The sequence below is a fragment of the Gymnoscopelus braueri genome (genome assembly GCF_963280865.1).
Source record: "Gymnoscopelus braueri genome assembly, chromosome: 4".
Lineage (NCBI taxonomy): Eukaryota > Metazoa > Chordata > Actinopteri > Myctophiformes > Myctophidae > Gymnoscopelus > Gymnoscopelus braueri.
In genome coordinates, this window is record NC_137605.1 from 26,158,340 (window position 1) to 26,166,490 (window position 8,151).

Here is an 8,151-nt window from a genome sequence, read left to right on the forward strand (position 1 = left end):
CTAGAAAAAGTGCTCCTCGGAGCACAGGTCTCCGCCAGGTCAGGTAGGTTATTGTGGGGCAGCAATGTTCGGAATTAGCCAATCAGGATGGAATATGAAAAATTGGACGGAACCATCTTGATCACTTGACTATATGTGTACCGATTTGCATGATGTTTGAATTTGTAGGAGTAATATAAAAAAGAAAAGTGTTGCAAAATTGGCCTCCTGGTGGCGCTATAATAGGGCAATGTTAAAAGGGTGGCATTTGTTCTTCAATGTAGTGCGAATGTGCGTGCAAAGTGTCACCACAATTGGATGCTGCATTCATGATTTGTGGCATTTTGTTCAAAACGGGCCACTCCTGCAAACTTTAGATGTCAATGTTAGCCAATCAGGATGGAATATGAAAATTTTAAAAGATCCATCGTGATCACATGACTATAGAGATCAAGTGCACCGATGTGCGTGAAATTTGGATAAATTCTGAAGGCTTAATATCAAAACAAATGTTTTACATAAGTCGGCCTCCTGGTGGCGCTATGAAAGGCAAATGTGAAAAATGCAGGTCAGTTGTTTTTCCTTGGCCTCTAGGGAGTGTGCGTGCAAAGTTTCATGCAGATCGGTGCAGTTATAGTTAAAAACACAAATCGTCCATTTATAGCGCCACCATGAGGCTGATTTGAACATTTTCAAGTGACATTTCTTCCTCGGCCTAGCGGGAATGTGCGTGTGAAATCTCACGGAAATCGCAAGCTGTGTTCATGATTTGAGGCATTTTGTTGAAAACGGAGCAATCCTGCAAACTTTGGAAGCCAACCTTAGCCAATCAGGATGAAATATGGAAAATTGGACAGATCCGTGTTGATCACATTACTATAGAGATACTGTGTACTGATTTGCGTGATGTTTGGATAAAATCTGTAGGAGTACTGTCAAGAAATGTGTTTTGCAAAAAGCGGCCTCCTGGTGGCGCTATAAAAGGCTAATTTAAAAAATTTGGGGCAGAGGTTCTGCTCTGGCATCCAGGGAGTGTGTGTGCACAGTTTCGTTGCGATCAAGCCAACGGTGCCGGAGATTAGCTGTACACAAAATGACAGAATGACGGACACACGGACGGACGGACACACGGACGGACACACGGACGGACACACGGACGGACACACGGACGGACGGACAGGGGGCAAAACATACTCTCTCGCCATGCCTTTCGGCCTGGCGGAGACAACAATACCCTAGGGTAACATTTATTGTTGCTTTCTTTTAGCACTTAATTTTTTGTGTGTGTGGTTGTTTTTAGCTGGACTGAAACAGCGGGGCTAACCTGATAAATGTATAATGTCCACTGATCAGGTCTCTAAGTGATGAAGTTTGGTCAGCCAGTTGGCATAAACAATGAACTACTAGCCAATCGAAGAGCAGTCTTCTCTTCAGGCTATGGGATGTAGTCTGATATCATTTGATGCTGGTGCTGATTTTACTTGCGCGGCCATGGTCCTCCATCCAACCCGTGGGTGCAGTCATCTTGGATGATCTATTAAACTGGCATGACCAAACCTTTACGGTTGTGTTTCTCAACCGGGGCGGTACAGCCCCCATAGAGCGTACAGAGAAGTTTGGGGGGCACTGGAAGCAATATTTTTTTAAAGGGGGCGCTGAGGTGGGGTGTGGGGGGGGGGGGGGGGGTCAACTCCGCAGTCAAATGAGGCGTGGTTTCTGAATTGTGTGTAGTTGCATGTTTTTTTTATTGTGATGATGATGGAAGATTGGCTAGATTTGTAAATGTTGAATGGGGTTTGTACAGGTAGAAGCATGTCTGGAAAGGCTAGCCTAATTTATACTACGTTTTACGACTGTAAAGAACACTTCTTCAAGCCAATAACTTGTGAAGATGCCAGACGCGTTGTTGGCATGTACTGTAGATGTGACCTGTGACAGGGCTGTCAAGGGCTGTCAAGCCCTGTCACAGGGACGTCATGATAACATGTTAATGTTAGGGATGTCAGGCCCTGTCACATCAGAGAAAAGACAGGATGCCCGCCACACTCCGAATTAGATAATCGTCTCAAGGTGCACTGCTCAACAATATCATGAAAAGAAGAAGACAGCCAGCACTCAATAAATGTCCTTTTCACATAGTTTCATTTACCTCACCCAGGCAGAGCAACAGACACGTTTCAACCTAATCGGTCTTCCTCAGTGCATCTTGAGATGATTATGTAATTCGGAGTATTGCAGGCACCCTCTCTTTTCTACATGTCACAGCAGGCCCCTCATACAGAACTCTGTGTGATATGGACTGATACTGGACATTGTGTCTCCATAGGTCACTGTGTCTATATGGTACTGGTCATTGTGTCTCCATGGCACTGGTCATTGTGTCTCCATAGGTCACTGTGTCTATATGGTACTGGACATTGTGTCTCCATAGGTCATTGTGTCTCCATGGCACTGGTCATTGTGTTTCCATGGTACTGGTCATTGTGTCTCCATGGTACCGGTCATTTTGTCTATAAAGGTACTGATCATTGTGTCTCCATATCATGGTCAGTATCATGTGAAATTTTGTTTATTTTTGTCTATTCCCTGCAGCTTGTTTTGCAGTATGGCTTTGACACACTGTATAATCATATCATCATCATCATCATAACCTTTATTTCAACTCGGAGTACAGTTGAGGGCAAGCCCTCATTTTCAATGTAGCCGAGATACAACATAGAGCATAATCAACAGGAATACATTTACATACATCAAATAATTAATAATCAGAGAATAGAAATACTCAGTATTTCAACGAAAGAACAGGAACTTTAAATAAAACAGTTACAGTCTGGTACAAAGGTGCTGGAAACCATTGCTCTATATTGACCCAATGAGGGCAGTAGCCTGATTTTTAGGGACTTCTGAAGCTCATTCCAGGCAGATGGTGCACTAACAGAGAATGCTGCCTTGCCTAGTTCTGAATTCACAAATGGAACCTTGAGCGTCAGGAAGTCACTCGAACGGGTCTGGTGGGTACTAGGCTTCTGATCCAACATATTACAAATATATGGGGGGAGCATTCCTGAGATAGCTTTAAAAATAAACAGATACCAGTGCTTATCATATATGCTAAGTATTATTATCAGTAATCATGTCATTGGTAATCAGGTATAGTCATGTATTTCAACTATGTTGCCGCAATCATGTCAATTGTAAGTCTATATATTTTTGGGAAGTAGGCTAACAATTGCAAAAATAATCACATGCTAACAGTTCAGTTGAAGTTAAAATAAATGGGCAGTTGTTTCCCCGTTGTGTTGAGTGCAGCAATGATAACATAACATTGCAAGCTCTATCCTACAAATCCTTTCCAAATTGATTCCCCTTCCTTCCTTTAATTTACTAGTTACCCTGGGGAAAATAAACTTGTTTAACAAACCATGAAAATGATCTGGCAAGACCTGGAAGGGAAAAGCAAGGAGGGTACATAAATAAGGTTCATTAATTGAACAAAATATTAACCACATGAACCCTGGTGTCCCTATTCTGGGGCAAACATTTGGCAAAATAACTGATTTACAAGCTCACTGTGCGTTGCGTTGAGAGATTTGGTAAAACATTGGGATCCTAGTATGTAAACCCCTAGGGGACTCCGGACTCCTGTCAACAAAGGGTTTAAGTTGTTAATTTGACAGGTTTCATTCCCAAGTTACGTGTAGATATATCTAAAAAAAATTGACTTCCTACTTGCTATTGTAGCATAATATTTATGCAATAAATGGTAATCTCAATATAAATGGTAATCTCACCATACTGAATTTTACTAGTGGTTCTATATGGTACAGTACCGTTATACTGAGTACATAATACAAATGGCAATAATAATTTGTTGTTGGCTTTAAAATAAAATGGCTTTTATACTCAATGCTTAAAAAACTTTTTAGACTCAAATTAATTAAAAAGGCAACTCATTACCCAAAATACTGTACTGACTTTTTTCATAGTTGCACAAGTCACGTAAGATAACATTTTTGTTAAGAGTATTGGATTTTGGAATCCAAGCCTCAATTTCATCTTGGGGGAGGGAACGTGTGGGTGGCTGGCTGAAAGATGATGGGTGAAAGGGACAGCCTTGAATTATTCAGCACGTCTTTCAGCTGTCCTGGTCATTGGGACTGACAGAAGGAGCTGAGCCAGTTATCTTCTGTCTTTGGCTTGCTTTCAATTTCACTTCTTGTGAGTGTTGCTAATGCAGTAAATCACCTGTCCTTCTCCATCTCATTTGTGTTGTTGTCATTCCAGGTCTGCAAGTAGCCTCATTCTTGATGTGTTTTAACCTCCTTTGAGCACCAGACGGTGTGATCAACTACTGTACATCAGTATGACTCAGAGAGCTGTCCGAGGTGAGTTGCAAGTCACAGAAAGCTATGCTGGCAATACAACAAGCAATTTCAAACAGATTAAATCGAATGCAAAGCAAGGATTTCCAAATATTATTTGAACCACGGCTGCTTAGTTGTGCCTTGGAGAACAGCAACAATGAGAGAGAGATAACAGCAGCCACTGTGAAGGGAGAGTTTGTCACGATGGACAGCATCCACAGTATTCTTGCCTGCATGCCGCCGTGCTCTGTTTCCCTGGGACTGTGGCGGCGGCTCAAAAGCAGGCCTGTCATAATTATTGCATAATCGCCTGACTGCAATTATTTGAGATATTTGCAATTATTTTGCATAACAACCAGAATTGTTTCCAATAACCTGTTTAAATTCATCGAAAATTGTACAATTAGCTGATGTGACAATGTGTTGCAGTACGATGCGTTGTGTCCTTTTAGATCATCTATTTCCACAATTAAAACTAAAAAGTTGAAAGCATAAAATTATTTAGCTACATTATTTATTTCAATTTTTGGTACCTGTCATTGTTGTGATTTCAGTTGACCAACCATGTGGTCACTAAGAGTCTCCCTCTAACTAAGGGTGGTGAGTGATGTTTCAGTTGAGTCGTGTGCGCGGAGAACATGATGACACCATGCAATATCACACGACAAGCTCTGAAGTTTAATACACACATAGAGAATATACAGTATTGGACAGTGGACACATTACGTGACCAGAAGATATGAAACAAGGATAGAATAGAATAGAACATGCATCTTGTATCATTGTGCACAGACGTCAGCCTGATAAAGTAGTTGATGGTCATCGTATCAACTATGCTTACGTGATTCACCACATGTGTGTACTGGGCCAGGCAGATAAAGTCATTTCTTTGGATATTTTTCTCCTATCTTCCTTGTGTAATTTCTGTTTAAAAAGTGTAAAAGGCATACAGTAATGAATATTTATGCCAAAACATTATTAAATCGTTATTCACAGTTATTTGTATGACAATTAATCGTCAAGTAAAATGTCATTATCGTGATAGCCCATGAGAGGGTTGGAGAATATCAGCAGCGTAAGTCCTTCACTATTAAGTCTTTGCTCCTCCCCTGGCCAGAACAGACCTCCTCAGAGGTACAAATAATGCCCTTCATCTCTGTCTCTCTTTACAGATCTCTGTATACCTGCAGGCAGCTAGGGGATGGGTAGCCAACGGTGCAATGCTGTGGCACAGCAGGCTCAGATAAAATAACTGAAAACTCCTTCTCCTTGAGGTCTGCATGAGATTAATGTTGGCAAATCCGTGACATTTGAAAAATGATTCCAGCGAAAATGCAATTAAATGTCAATCCTGTCAATCATACCCGTCTATTCCATTTGTTGCTTGATATCGAAACGTTACAAGCTACCATGGCCATGGGGGTGCCTTAAATTGTGGCACGAACCACATGCTCCTTGTGCTAGGAACAAGGACCCGGTTCCAACCTTCGTGACCTACTTGTATTGCATATATATTATGTTTTTTTCATTTAGAAGTTATACAAATTTTAAGTTTGGAATCCTGAGATTACCCAAGTGTCAATATTGCATTTTGAAGAGGAAGGTTTAAGGAACCCATTGGTGAAAAAAGAGTTGCCTGTCAAAAATGCATTGGGATCAAGCCTCGGTGCGTTGTCCAATGCTATTCCTCCACAGCTGAGGGAGTGTCATTGCATGGACATTTCCCTCTGAGTTCTAGCCTGACCTTGATGGGCACATGGCAGGAGGCCATGCCCAACCCCATGCTGATTGTCCTTATGGGTTTGGTCCATAAATCTAGTTCAGCTTGGCCTTTTGATCTGAGAATCGCTGACTACGGTGCTGACTACGTTAATGACTATGGTGCTGATTACGTTAATGACTGTGGTGCTTAACTTAGTCTGCACCATAGTCAGTACCAGTACTGACTGTGGTGCTGACTACGTTAATCACTATGGTGCAGACTACATTAATGACTATGGTGCTGACTATGTTAATGACTATGGTGCTGACTACATTAATGACTATGGTGCTGACTATGTTAATGATTATGTTCATGACTATGGTGCTGACTGCGGTGCTGACTGCGGTGCTGACTATGGTGCTGACTACGTTAATGAGTATGGTGCTGACTATGGTGCTGACTACGTTTGTATTTCTCAGACAATGTGTTGATCTGAAATAACACTATAGCATGGATATAATTTATTTAGGGCACAAGCTCATTTCTACCACTCTTTTTTTCCCTCTTGTTTTTTTTTTCATTAACCACTTTAACCTTAGCATCCCTATTCTGAGGGGAACATTAGCCAAAAATAGCAGATCTACAAACTAAAAACGACTCGCAGCTTGTAGATCGTCTATTTTGGCAAATAGGTTTGGTGTAGAGGGGAAAAAGAGCAGACCAAGTACAGAGTCAAAGGTCAAGTTTACTAAGTATTGAGGGTTTAGGTTGTAACATTAATCCAACATATTAATAGAAAAGTGTACTGTAAATGTGTAAGCAAACAAAAACATCATTTCGCACAACAGTGATGATAGTCTATGAAGCTATCTATGAAATCTATGAAAAAGTTCAATCTGCAACAATTTGTTTTACAATATGCAGTTAGCTAAGCCGCAGTGGTTCTCAACCTGTGGGTCGGGACCCTCAGGGGGGTCCCCACATGATTTGTAAGACCTTTTTAATAATTAAAAGAAAAGGGAAAGAAAAAATTACTGCATCAACAGTAATCGACAAACTATACTATAAAAACTGGTCAAACATTGGCCAAATTGTCAAATAATATAAGAATGAGGCAAAACTTAGCCGATCTACAAGCTCACAGCGCTTCGCCTCTATTTTCACAATATTTTTCTGTGGAATCGAGTCAAACTAAATGTAATGTCTCAACTCCTACAATTCCAAGTTCTTGTCAAGGTGGGGGTCCCCAGTTCAAATATGATTATTTTGGGGGGGTCGCGGCCTGAAAAGGTTGAGAACCAGTGAGCTTAGGGGTCCTTGGCCTGAAAAAACTTGAACCTCTGACCTACACTAACGTAGAATGGAAATTGTATATATAGGCTATTAACGGGTTAAATTGGAATGGATACACGTACATTCATGCCAGCAAAATTCCACACTGATTTCTCAACCATGCTGTGATTTATGATAAAAAATAGGTGTACATTGTGTTCCTTTTTCATACATCTAACAAACAAACAAAAACGGCGGAGAAACACAGAACATTGTGTATGCATCCATTTAATGTGGATGCTGTTTTCATGCATTTGGCTCCTAGTGCGTTTCAGTGATTTACTGTAATACACAAAAGTGAGGTACAAAGGCATACTGGATGCTTGCTGGATGGGTCTGTATACAAATGTATATCTTTTGATCCGATATTTTTTTTTTACCTGTTTGTATCCTGTCTGTCTTTTTTCTCCTACTCAACCTCTATCCTCTCTTCTCACGAAAGCTACAAAATGGAGCGCACACAAGAAAAATAAAGGTAAAAACCTGAATAGCAGTCCAACACAGGTACTGTAAATAAATCCAAAAGGACTAGGCAAGAATCCAACATCCAATGATCGGGCAACAAGGTCAAACAGGCAGGTACAGGATTGCAGGAAACGGGTATCATGATACCGGTTCAGGAACAGGTTATGCCTTGGAAGCAGAGGAATGAGATCCATAGCAACTTTGAAAAACTGGCAAGGAGTAAAGGGCCGTCCACACCAAGCACTATAACCCTAACTATAACTATAAAGATATTGTTTTAAAAATCATTCTAACTCAAGTGGATGACAG